The sequence below is a fragment of the Pongo abelii genome, chromosome 16 (genome assembly GCF_028885655.2).
Source record: "Pongo abelii isolate AG06213 chromosome 16, NHGRI_mPonAbe1-v2.0_pri, whole genome shotgun sequence".
Classification (NCBI taxonomy): Eukaryota; Metazoa; Chordata; class Mammalia; order Primates; family Hominidae; genus Pongo; species Pongo abelii.
The window spans coordinates 27,171,809-27,185,704 of NC_072001.2; the positions used below are offsets into that span (position 1 = coordinate 27,171,809).

Genomic DNA, 13,896 nt, shown 5'->3' on the forward strand with positions numbered 1-13,896 from the left:
ATGTTGCCTCTGAAAATGTTCATCTGCAATCGTGCTGGTTACTGCTCTACTTGGACTCTTGCAAATCTGCATTTCACACGATGTATTCCCAAATATTCCATGTCCCTGTAAACCACCTAGGTAACTCACTGAATTCTTGAATTGGTTCTGTCTGATCAGTTCCTTCCTGATTAGAAGCCAGAGTTCTGGCTGGGCATGGTGGCTCATGTTTGTAATCCTAGCACTCTGGGAGGCTGAGGAGGGTAGATTGCCTGAGCTCAGGAGTTTGAGACCAGTCTGAGCAACACGGTGAAAACTTGTCTCTACTAAAATACAAAAAATTAGCCAGTCATGGTGGTGGATCCCTGTGATCCCAGCTACTCTGGCTGAGGCAAGAAAATTGCTTGAAACCAGAAGGTGGAGGTTGCAGTGAGCCAAGATAGTGCCACTGTGCTCCAGCGTGGGTGACAGAGCCAGACTCTGTCTCCAACAACAATGAAGAAGCGAGTCATCTGTTCTCCATGATATGCGTTAGTTCAGTCCCAGCAGTGTGGAGTAACCCTGTCTTCCCCTGCATTTGGAGTACGTGGAGCAGGAAGCACAGAGGGTAGCAACCAGGCTCAAAGAGCAGATAGCCGAGTTCAATTGTAGAGACCCCAGAAACCACAAGCTGTTGAGCTGCACTGCTTGATTTCCATTACGCATTCAGAAGTTGCTGCTTTAGGTCATCGGAAGAGTGCAACAGTGACATCAAAGCAATAGCTGCTGCTTTGGCAGGGGTAGGTGAAGGCATGTGGAGACAGGGATCACCATTCTTTGAATGGCAGGATTCTTATCTACCACGTTCATTTCCCCAGGCAACACCAACTCCCTGGGGGGCTGCTTCGGCTCCGGCCCCTCCACCAGATGATGGTGGAGTCCGCCTGTCCCTCCTGCAGCTGTCTGTGTGAATCTACTCCCCTCACCTCTAAAAGCAATTCACAGCAGGCACCCCATGTTCCACGTAGCACCTTTCTCTCAAAGCTGTATTATTTGAATTTCTCTCCATCATAGGAAGTAGCAAACCTCAGGAATTTCTTGCCAGTTTGTGTGCTATCTTCCTTAGCTTTGTTTGATTGGAGTTGCTCTCCTCCCTTAGCCAGCATCTCGGTGTGTGACTGCAAGTAACTCTGTAGTAGGTAGGCTTTGGGGGGGGTGCAGAAGCAGCCTATGTCTCCCACGTCCACCAGCGGGAAGCTGGCTGGGCAGCCCGGATGCCTGCACAGACACGTGCAGAGGCAGAGACAGAATCCAGGCATCCCTGTCTTTGAACTTTAAATTCCACAGGGTTAGTCAGCCGCGAGGCTTGGGGCTGAACGTCTCTCTTGAGCTACCTATGCCGAGGCGATGACCAGATGAGAGCAGGTGCCCTGTTGAGGTGCGGTCCTTGAGCAAGGGCAGGAGGGCTGCATGTGTACCAGGAAGGAGCGCTGTAGCCCCTTTCTCAGAGAGCAAGACCCAGTAATAATGGCAGGTGTGGATAATACGAGAAGGGCAGCAGCAGCCCTCATATGAACACGTGGGGCCTCCACGGGAGGTGACAGAGTGCCAGGCAGGAGAACGCAGACGGGGGCGACAGGAGCCCTTGGCAATGGGAGGAAGAGGAAGGTGGCCTGAGGAACCAGGGGCTCACTAGGCCTTTCTCAGCAACAGCAATTCTCAGAAGTTGGTTCATGGATGCTCTTGTTTTGATATGATTAATTTTCAAGTAGTTTTTGGGCTGAAAAGGAAAAAAAAAAAAAAGAAAACAAGGTTGGGCAGATGCATCTGTTACTCCTTTGCAGCACATGGCAGTAAACTGTCATTAATTTTATGATGTTTATGTGTTTACTAATTTATTATATTTAGTATGTGTATTATGTTTGTATGTAGTTATACAGAAACAGGAAATAAAATATAAATAGGTGGGCTTCTTTCGGTAAAGAAATTAGTTATTTTTAGTTGTGAGGTAAATTTCAGACAATTCGACATTATATAACTCTTGTAATTGATATGTTTTTCCATGATCTAATTTTTAAAAAATGCAAACCTTTACTCCAAGTGCAATTATCGAAGGACTTTTTAGACGTAAAATAGAAAGTTCCAGCTAATTACAGATGTGACTGACTAAGAGCGTTTAACAGGACAAACCTACAAACTCAGAGTTCATAAGAATCATCTACCTGTCAAACACTTGCAGCCAATGATATCCCTCTCCATGTAGCCAAACATAGAGCAGGCCGCATAAGAGGTTATTTTAAAAATGATTAATACCCAGCATTGTCTTTCTTATTTGCAAATGATGGTTATTACTATCATGGACCATTATGAATGGGAAGACAGACAGTAGGAAATGCTGCATTACCTATTAAAATTTAATGTAGACAGTCATCCCTCAGTACCGAGGGAGGATTGGTTCCAGGACCCTAGCGCATACTGAAATCTGCAGATGCCCAAGCTCTTTATGTAAAATGATGTAGCATTTGTGCATAAACTACACATATGCTCTCATATACTTTATGTCATCTGTGGATAACTTACAATACCTAATACAATATAAATGCCATGCAAATAGTTGTTATACTATATTTTTACTTTTATTATGTTTTATTGTCCTATTGTTTTTTATTTTTATTTATGACTATTTTTAGTCTGCAGTTGAATCGGTGGATGCAGAACCCACAGATATGGAGGTCCAATTGTACTTTAAAATTCCATTCTCATAAGAAACTAAGGCTTGCTGACTGTTTTCCCAGCAGTCTTCCAAAATTTACATTGGTACAATAAGGCAATCTAGATACCGTGGCAGATCACCCTGCTGAAAACAACCAAAACTGCTGAAAAAAAATGTGGGAGAGATATTTTCACAGGCAGCAATAATTTGGCAAGTGAAGCAGAAGATTCAGCGACCAAAACTCCAGTGAAAGTTGGAACCCAGGAGATGAGCTGGTTTTGCCTTGAGGGCATCTGGCAAACCCAGGGATCTCCAGCCTCAGAATTCCAGGGCTGATGGTGCAGGGAAAAGTGCAGAGCCGGCTCACACGGGGACCTGGGACACAGCCTCTCCACCCCTGCAGGACAGGGAGGAGCTTTTCCTGGGGTGTCCCAGTGGACTGGAAATGTACCCACTGTCCGTAGGACTAGCCACATCAATCCTGAGCACTGAATAGAATGGAAAAACATTCCTGCTGATAATTCATGATCACCAGCCAGCCCTCAGGAGAGTTTTCAGCTCGAATTTGAATTACCCATGTGGTCAGAAAAACCTCAAGTTGAGGATTCAGCTTAATTTAATCTCTGGCTGATGACAGTGCCCTGGTGCTCGGCAGCAGAAGGACCCACAGAGGCAGGCATCAAATCATTCCTGTGGATAACAGAAAAGTCAGACATGCAAAAATTCATACATTGGGCAAATCAGACCTGGAATTAAAAATAGACCAGCTCGGCCAGGCACAGTGGCTCACGCCTGTAATCCCAGAACTTTGGGAGGACAAGGCGGGTGGATCACGAGGTCAGGAGTTTGAGACCAGCCTGGCCAATGTAGTGAAACCCTGTCTCTACTAAAAATGCAAAAATTAGCCGGGCGAGGTGGCAGGCGCCTGTAGTCCCAGCTACTTGGAGGCTGAGGCAGGAGAATTGCTTGAACCCAGGAGGCAGAGATTGCAGTGAGCTGAGATTATGCCATTGCACTCCAGCTTGGGACACAGAGCAAGACTTCATCTAAAAAAAAAATAAATAAATAGACCAGCTCATACACCTACTATGTACCTACAAAAATTTAAAATTAAAAAAAGACCAGCGTATTATGTTTAAAGAACTAAAAGAACTGAATATACAAATAAGGAGCAAGAGACTTTATTAAACAATCAGGTCTGAAAAAGAATCTAATAAAATCTGTAGAAATAAAAAACATATAAACTAAAAATAAAGTTTAACATTAGGCTAGAGAATTTGTGACCCGAGACTTGGATCTGAAGAAATTATTCAGAATGTATTACAAAAACATGAAGAAATAGGACATGTAAAAGATGAGTCAAGATGTAGGTGGAAACCAGGAGAAGTATTAACATATCAAAGTTCAGGAAGAAAAGGAGAGAGAAAATGAGATCAAGGCAATATTTTTAAAAGATAATTCTGAGAATTTTCCAGAGTTGATTAAAGACCACAATCCACGGGATGAGGAAAACCGATGAATCCCACACAGAATAAATTAAAAGGAGCCTACTCCTAGACAGTAACATAATATCATCTATGTGCAGAGGGAATTTTATACACTGGAACAAATATCTCTCAAAACAAAGAAGAAACAAAGATATTTTCAAATCTACCACTGAGCAATTTTCTCACCTACATACCATAACTAAAGGAATTTCTAATAGATGGTCAGAGATATATGAATTGAAGAACAAAAGAAATATTAAATGTCATAAAATAAAAATATTCATTTGTAAAACAACAATAACACTGTGAGATTTTAAAACTACAAGATCAAAGGTAAAATCAAAATAGGTGGCAAATTAATCACAGCACAAAAGTCAGAAAAACTGAGTTGTGTTGTTTAGAATGAAAATAAAGATGTGAACTTTAGGTTTTAATAAGTTAGGCTAGAATTTCTGAGGTAATTGTGCTAGACTTTGTTTTCCAAAGATAGTTGCAACAATATTTCTCATCTCACGTGTCCTTCCAAAAGTGGAGTCTAATTCTCTTGGCCTTGAACCTGGGCTAGACTCTGATTTTCTTGTCGTCAAAGGATGTGGTAGAATGATGTTGTGAAGACTTCTGGGTTGAGAAAGCAATGCACTGCCCTCCTCTTCTAGGGTCACTGTCTCCTGGAACCCAGCTGCTGTGCTGTGAAAAGCCAAGCCCTGTAGGAAGGTCCATGTAGGAGCTCTGGTGGCCAGCCCCAGCTGAGCCGAGCCTGTCAGTCAGTCCCGCCTGCAGGGCAGGTGTGAGTGAAGATGCCTCTTGATGATTTTGGCCCCAGCCTTTCAGGTATTCCCAGCTATGGCTCCAGACAACAGAGAAGAAAGACCAGTCATCCCCACTGGGCCCTGCCTGTCCAAATTCCTGACCTGCACCATCAGTGAGCCACTAATTCTTATTATTTTATGCCACTGACTAGGAGATGTTTGTTATGAAACAGCAGTAACTGAAGTAGTAGTCACTCAAGGAAAAAATAAAGATGTATAACTTCCTAATTGTTATAGGAAAAATATATACAGAATAAGAAAAAAATAGTCCAACAGAAAGAGAAGAAACCAAGAAAGCTTAAGGAAAATAGTAAAAATCAATCCAAATTTATTAATAATAATGATAAATGGGACTGGGCATGGTGGCTCATGCCTATAATCCCAGCACTTTGGGAGGCTATGGCAGGAAAATCACTTGAGGCCTGACCAACATGGCAAAACCCCGTCTCTACTAAAAATACAAAAAATTAGCCAGGTGTGGTGGCACATGCCTGTAATCTCAGCCACTCAGGAGGCTGAGGTGGAAGAATCACTTGAACCTGGGAGGTTAAGGTTGCGGTGAGCTGAGATCTTGCCACTGCGCTACAGCCTGGGTGACAGAGCGAGACTCTGTCTCAACAACAACAACAAAAAAAGATAAATGGAAATGGAATAAACGTACCAAACTAATGATAAATTAAATGCTAAAGAATATCCAACTGGTTAAACAACAAAATCCAGCTATATGCAATTTAAGGAATATATCCAAAACACAACAACATACACTGACATATACATATTAGGAATAAACATGGGGAAAAGTAATAATAATTATAATAGATACTCACTATGGTCCAGGTATTATTCTAAACACTTTATGTATTAATATTAACTCAATTAATTCTAACAATAATCCATACTGAAACCTAAGTTCCACAAAGACAGAGATTTTTGTTTGCAACTGTTTCTCTCAAGCATGAAACAATTCCTGACACATAGTGGGTGCTTAATAAATATGCATTAAGTTGATGAAGAAATGAATGAACAACCTTGTGAGGTCGGTCTTATTATTCTACCCATTTTGGAGATAGATAGGGAAATTGGAGCACAAAGTGACAGGGCCATTCATATTAGCTGGAATAGCTGTATTAATATCAGAACCATGGTGGCTTATGCCTGTAATCCCAGCACTTTGGGAGGCTGAAGCAGGTGGATAACTTGAGATCAGGAGTTCAAGACCAGCCTGGCCAAGATGGTGAAACCCCACCTCTACTAAAAATACAAAAATTAGCCAGGCGTGGTGGTGCATGCCTGTAGTCCCAGCTACTTGGGAGGCTGAGGCACGACAATTGCTTGAACCTGGAAGGTGGAGGTTGCAGTGAACTGCACTCCAGCCTGGGCGACAGAGTGAGACTCCATCTCAGTAAAACAAACAAAAAATCAGAACAAATATATTTTGAAAACAAAAAGCATCACAAGAGAGAAAAAGGATCATTAAATAATGCAAAGATATCCAAATAAACCAAAAAGGTATAATAAGTGTAAACTTATATGTAATTAATAACATAGCCTCAAAATATATTAAGCCAAGTTAACTTCACTACAGGGAGAAATGGATAAATCTACCATAGTAACAGGTGTTAACATACCTTTTTCAGTAATGATAGATCAAAGAGATAAAAATAAATAACCAGGCAATAGAGCATTTGAACAAAAAAATGTAAAAGCTTGATTTAAAGGACATGGATAAAATATCTAACTACTATAAAGTACTTATTCTTTTCAAGCACAAAAATACATTTATTGACCAAATAGTGGGCAATAAGCTAGTCTCAACAAATTTCAAAAGGTTGGTATCATAAAAATCACATTGGCCAGCACAAAATGCAATTGTTACAAAAAGATAGCTAGACAAACCACATATATTTGGAAAGTATAAAATACTCTTCTAAATAACTCATAAAACAATAAATCAATGAAAAGTAGAAAATATTTAGAACTAAATTATAATAAAAATCACGTACCAAACTTGTCGGATGTAGCTAAATCAATTTTTAAAGTAACATTTACAGTGTTATATGGTTATATTAGAAAAGAATATTAAATATTAATGAGCTACAGAATTAAATCAAGAAGGCAGAAAACTAACAGCAGAATCAAACTGACAAAAATAGAAAAAAATGAAGCAGAAAAGAGTTGAAGCAGGTGGATCACTTGAGGCCAGGAGTTTGAGACCAGCCTGACTAACATAGCAAAACTCCATCTCTACTAAAAATACAAGCTGGGTGTGGTGGTGTGTGCCAGCAATTATGGATACTTGGGAGGCTGAGGCACAAGAATCACATGAGCCCGGGAAGTGGAGTTTGCAGTGAGCCAAGATCATGCCACTGCATTCCAGTCTGGACACCAGAGCCAGATTCTACGAAAACAACAACAACCACCACCACCGAAAAAAAAAAAAAAACAAGAATGTAAAAAAGAATATAATCACACAATAAACAACATCGTGAAGCAAGACTGGATGCAGTGGCTCTTGCCAGTAATCCCAATACTGAGGGAGGCCAAAGCAGGAGGCTTGCTTGAGTCCAGGAGTTCCAAGACCAGCCTGGGCAACATAGCAAAAGCCCATCTATACCCACCCACCCTCACACACACAAAATTAGCCAGGCATAATGGTGCACTTGTATTTCCAGCTTCTCGGTGGGAGGTGGCTGAGGTGGGAGGGTCACTAGAGCCTGAAAGGTCAAGGTTGCAGTGAGCTGTGATGGTGCCATTGCACTCCAGCCAGACAACAGGGCAAAACTCTGTCTCAAAAAACAAAGCAAAACAAAAGGCAAAAGTTAGTTCTTTTGAAAGACTAATGAAAAAGACAATCTGTCTATATTGAATACGGAAAAATAAAAGAAGGCACAAAGAAACATTAGAAATGGAAAAGGTGCCCCTGATCTGGGGAGAGAGGGGCCTGGCTGGTGACACCCGTCTCATACCAGCTAGGGATGAAGAAACCACTTGCTCATCCCAGCCTGGCTCCTGGTCTATGCCCATGCCTGGTTCATGCCTTGGACATATCAATTGCTGGAAGAAATTTTTTTTAAAAAAATAGAAAAAATGATATAACTCTTGTCCTACAGGGATTTAAAAAGTAAAAAGATATTAGCAACAGCTTTAGATAAATAAACTTGAAAAGTTAAAGGAAATACACATTTATAGAAAAATAGAGGTTGTCAGTTAATAAAAATGACATAGAAAGTATGAATAGTTATATGATTTCTCAAGTAACTGGATCAGTAGTTAAAAGTTTTCCATCAAAGACCAGTGGAGCACGGTGGCTCATATCTGTAATCCCAGCACTTTGCGAGGCCTCGGTGGGTGGATCACCTGAGGTCAAGAGTTCGAGACCAGCCTGGCCAACATGGCAAAACCCCATCTCTACTAAAAATACAGGTGTGGTGGCAGGCACCTGTAATCCCAGCTACTTGGGAGGTTGAGGCAGGAGAATTACTTGAACCTGGGAGGCGGAGGTTGCAGTGAGCCAAGATCGTGCCATTACACTCCAGCCTGGGTGACAGAGTAAGACTCTGTCTCAAAAAAAAAAAAAAAAAAAAGTGTTCCATCAAAGAGAAAACATGATTTGAGCTCTTCTGAATGTTTACCAAACTCAGACTCTGGGATTTCCAAATTCTAGAGAAAGAGATTGCTTCTGATTTGTTTTATAATGTTACCATAACCTTAAGAAGCCAAAATCAGACAGAAACAGCATAAGGAAGGGAAATTAGAGTCAAATCCCAGGCATCAAAAAAAGATAATGCGTCCTGATCAATTTGAGTTCATTCTAGGAAGGCAAGATTGAATAAAATCATAAAATCAATTAATGTATAAAACAACAAACCAGAAAAAAATCTTCTATATTGTTTAGAAAAAGTGAATTTACCAAAACCCCACAGAGAATAATTTTACATAATATAAAATGCTGAATGCTTTTTTTTAAATGTGAATAACAAGAGCACAATACCCATTACTACTATTACTATTTAAAATTGTGCTGGAGGACTTAGGCAACAAAAGAGGGAGAAAATATTTGAGGAATAAAAAGGAACAAACAAAACTAACATTATTCAAGAGCATTTAGCAAGGCTCCTGGAATGAAAAGCAAGATACAAAAATTGAATCAGTTTCTATACACCAGTGACAAAGAGAACATGCTTTTTATGAAGATATAATAGTCTCAAAAATAAGAAATACTCGGGAATAATTTTAACAAAGGATGTCTGAGATCTTTATGAAAAACATTAGAACACTTTTTTGAAAGATGTTTTTTAAAACCCCAATAAATAGATGTTTGTAAACTTGAGTTCTCAATATCATAAACATGTCCATTTTTCCCAAATTGATCTACACATATAATGGAATGCCTATCAAAATTCCAGCAATTTTCTCTTTTTAATGTAGATTTTGAGAAGCTGGGTTTGTTGTTGTTGTTTTGAAATAGGGTATTGCTCTGTAGTTCAGGCTGGAGTGTAGTAGCACAATCATGGCTCACTGCAGCCTAGACCTCCTAGGCTCAAATGATCCTCCCTCCTCACTCTCCAGAGTAGCTGGGAACACAAGCGTCTGCCATCATGCCTGACTACATTTTTCATTTTTGGTAGAGACAAGATCTCGCTATGCTACCAGGCTTGTCTTGAACTCCTAGCCTCAAGCAATCTTCCCACTTCGGTCTCCCAAAGCGCTGGGATTACAGATGTGAGCCACATGCCTGATCTTGACAAGCTGATTCTAAAATTACAGAAAAGAGCAACGGCCAAGGATGTCCTTGACATTCCCAAAGTAGGAGAGCCAGGCAGGGAGACTGATGAGGGACTTACAACATGACAAGTGGAATAGAGTGCATAGCCTAGAATCAGACTCATTCATACCCAGAACCCTGACTTACCACAGTCATCGCTGCAGACCACTGGGAAATAAATGCTGCATTTGATTAAAAAAAAATTAACTGAACCTCTACTTCTCACCACACACACACATTAAAAGTGAGGGGTAGGTAGATTAAATGTAATTAAATGTGAAGAGCAAAATGTAAGTCTTTTAAAAGACCATATATGAGAACACATTTATGACAGAGGACAGGTTGACAAAACATGCACACACACACACACACACACACACACACACACACACACACACACACACACACACACACACACTACAGACTCTACCTGAAGAGACACATACATTACAATTGAGAACTTCTGATTATTAAAAGACATCAAACAGAGAATGAATGTATACATCACATGACAGGTTATGTATCTACAAAGGGGCATGGAGACACACATATACCACAAAATGGGGCTGATATATCTCACTATCATATATTCTGGATATAGCACACAGAATACAAAAGAACTCCTTACAAGTCAGGCATTTCCTGCAAAACAAAGCACATGAGGGCTGGGCGCAGTGGCTCACATCTGTAATCCCAGCACTTTGGGAAGCCAAGGTGGCTGGATCACCAGAGGTCAGGAGTTTGAGACCAGCCTGGCCAACACGGTGAAACCCCGTCTCTACTAAAAATACAAAAATTAGCTGGGTATGGTGGCGGGTGCCTGTAATCCCAGCTACTTGGGAGGCGGCAGCAGGAGAATCGTTTGAACCTGGGAGGTGGAGGTTGCAATGAGTGGAGACTGTGCCACTGCACTCCAGCCAGGGTGACAGAGTGAGACTCTGTCTCAAAAAAAAAAAAAAAAAAGGAAGAAAGAAAGCACACGGGGTCAATAAACAAATAAACACATGAAAAGATGTTCAGCCTCATAGGTACCTGGGGAAACACAAGCTGAAACCACGGATGCTATCACTTCACATGTCCCAGACTAGCTATGACAATGTCAAGCATGAATAAGAACACGAGCAGCCAGTCCCCTGGGTACAACTTGTGCAAGCGTAATTGTTATAACGGTCAGCAATTTGGTAATGTGCATAACCTATGGGCAAGCAAATCCATAACTAGATGTACGAACTAGAAACATTTTGCAATTTACATGTCAGGAGTCACATATAAGAGTGTTCATAGCCCCACTTTATGTGAAGGCAAAAAACACTGAAGACAGTCCAGATAGCCATCAAAAGTTGAATGAGTGGATGTATTGCAATGTATTAATTTAAGGACTACTATTTAAGAAAAAAAAAACAAATGAGTTCATTACTCCAACCCACAACACCTCAGTGAATCTCAGGAATTAGCTGAGGAAAGAAATGAAATTGCAAACAATATAAGTGGTGTGCTTGAATTTATATTGGTTAAAAACATGCAAAGGTAAGCAATGCATTATTTGTGGATGCAAATAAAATTAAGAGCATGATAATCACACAATTATGCACAGGAGTTTCCTCTGACTCTGGAGGCTGGGAAGGGGAATGAGGTGAGAGCAAGAAGAGCCTCTTAGAAGACTTTTCAGGTATGGTTCACCTTTTTTCTTTGATTTTTTTGTTTGTTGGTTTGTTTTGTTGTTGCTTTTTTGTTTGGTTTTTGTTGTTTGTTTTTGAAGACTGAGTTTTGCTCTTGTTGCCTAGGCTGGAGTGCAATGGCGTGATCTCAGCTCACAGCAACCTCCACCTCCTGGGTTCAAGCAATTCTCCTGCCCTCAGCCTCCAAAGTAGCTGGGATTACAGGCAGGCGCTACCACACCCAGCTAATTTTTTGTATTTGTAGTAGAGACAGAGTTTCACCATGTTGGCCAGGCTGGTCTCCAACTCCTGACCTCAGGTGATCGGCCCACCGCAGCCTCCCAAAGTGCTGGGATTAGAGGCGCGAGCCACCGTGCTGGCCTCACATTCTTCTTTCTTAAACCAAGTTGTCCGTACATATTTTTTTGTTGTTGTTATTATTTATTTCTTAGAGACAGGGTCTCACTCTGTCACTCAAACTTGAGTGCAGTGGTTCCATCCATGGCTCGCTGCAGCCTCAAACTCCTGGGCTCGAGTGATCCTCCCACCTCAGCCTCCTGAGTAGCTGGGGCTACAGGCATCCACCACCATGCCCAGGTAGTTGGTTTTATTTTTCTAGAGATGGGGTCTTGCTAGTTTTCTCAGGCTCGTCTCAAACTCCTGGCTTCAAGTGATCGTCCCATCTCAGCCTCTCAAAGTGCTGGAATTACAGATGCAAGCCACTACATCCAAACATAAATTTTTATTATATATAATTTTTGTACCCCCATATAGATTTTATAATACTGTTTTTAAAATGTTTTATCTTCAATTTAAGGACAATTAAAAACTTTTTATAGAGTAGCCAGGTTTTGGCCAGAAATACCATATGGTCTTTAATTCTCAATAACTGGGTGAGAAATATCTCCTGATTAAACCAAATGGGTAAGGAATAAAATGAATCAAGGGATGCTGGCTTTAAATTTTTAGTTTTTTGATGGAAAACAGCAAGGAAGCAACTTCCTACTGATCATCTAGATTGAGTAATGTCCAATTAAATAGAATGTAGCTAAAAATAAAACTTCACCTATGATTATATAATGGTAGATTGGTACAAAGGCAAAACTGCCCTGCACAGGGAACTTCAAACCTACCATAAAGTTGCAAATCTCTTCTAAATTAACCACTGAAGGAACTCCTGAGAACTTGTTTGTAAAGTGAGGTTAAAAAAAAAGTTTGTAAAAATTGTGTGTTGTTAGGCAATTCTATCATTTTCCTGGTCCGTGAAGTGACCTGAAAATTATGTGTTTTGACAGAGGGTTATGGAGCTGGCTTGGTTAAGCATATAGTAGTTTCCTGCTAGGTGGCAAGCACCCCCTTCTAGGCAATCACTGCCAGGTTCACCATCACAACAGACATGACCTGGGGTGACATCAAGAATCCGCAAGTCAGCAGGCATCCTCAAAGCTAGGGAAAACTGTCTGTATGCCAGAAAACATAATGACAGTGTCACGCTTCTGAGCCACTATGCCTCCCCAATGGGGAATAGGAGACAGGTACTACCAGCTTGCTTATCCTGGGGTTAGAGCCTGTCTAGGTCTTTCTTGGGAGGTTCACTTTGGGATAAGTCACACTTCGGGTCATCACAATTTACATATTTCATTCTGATGAAACAGCCAAAATGAATATTGCACCATGTGTTTTAGGGAGAAAAGGATACAAAAGTTGTCACCTGCAACTTAAGTGGTGTGTTCAAAGGTGGGGGGGAGAAAAGTTGTTGACAATGGCCGACTGTAGCCCTATGTTATCAATGATTCAGTAATAAGAAGTCTGATTTACTGAGCATTTACTATGGTCTTTCTTTCTTCTTTTCTTTCTGTCTTTCTTTTTCTTTTTTTTGACAGAGTTTTGCTCGCTCTTGTTGCCCAGGCTGGAGTGCACTGGCACAGTCTCGGCTCACCACACCCTCCGCCTCCAGGGTTCAAGCGATTCTCCTGCCTCAGCCTCCCAAGCAGCTGGGATTACAGGCATGCGCCACCACGCCCAGCTAATTTTTTTATTTTTTATTTTTATTTTTTTAGTAGAGATGGGGTTTCTCCATGTTGATCAGGCTGGTCTCAAACTCCCGACCTCAGGTGATTTGCCTGCTTTGGCTTCCCAAAGGGCTGGGATTACTGGCGTGAGCCAGTGCGCCCAGCGGCATTTACTGTGTTTCTAGGCACAGTATGAAATGCTTTTCACAGATTTTCTCATTTTCAAAAACATCCTCTAGGGAGTTGCTTCTAAATCAGGAAACTATTGCTCAGAGAGACACACAGACATGGTACAGATCACACAGTGTTAGAAGCAGGGGGCCAAAGCCCATGCTCTTAATGACTCCACCTGCCAAGACTTAGGAAGATGATTCTGCCATAGGTTAAACATATAGACCAAGGTGGTGGAAACGGGAGTCCTGGAATAAACCCTCACCTTTTGGGCCAAGTGATTTTCAACAAGGTTGCCAAGACCTTCCAGTGAAGACAACAAT

At 41.1% G+C, this 13,896-nt stretch overlaps 1 non-coding gene across 1 annotated transcript; it reads left to right on the forward strand.

Moving 5' to 3' along the window:
* Positions 1 to 7,882: 7,882 nt before the first annotated feature.
* On the forward strand, positions 7,883 to 8,017 carry LOC112129269 (small nucleolar RNA SNORA48). Its single transcript, XR_002911676.1, has one exon. It is a non-coding gene; the product is annotated as a small nucleolar RNA SNORA48 (small nucleolar RNA).
* Positions 8,018 to 13,896: the final 5,879 nt, after the last annotated feature.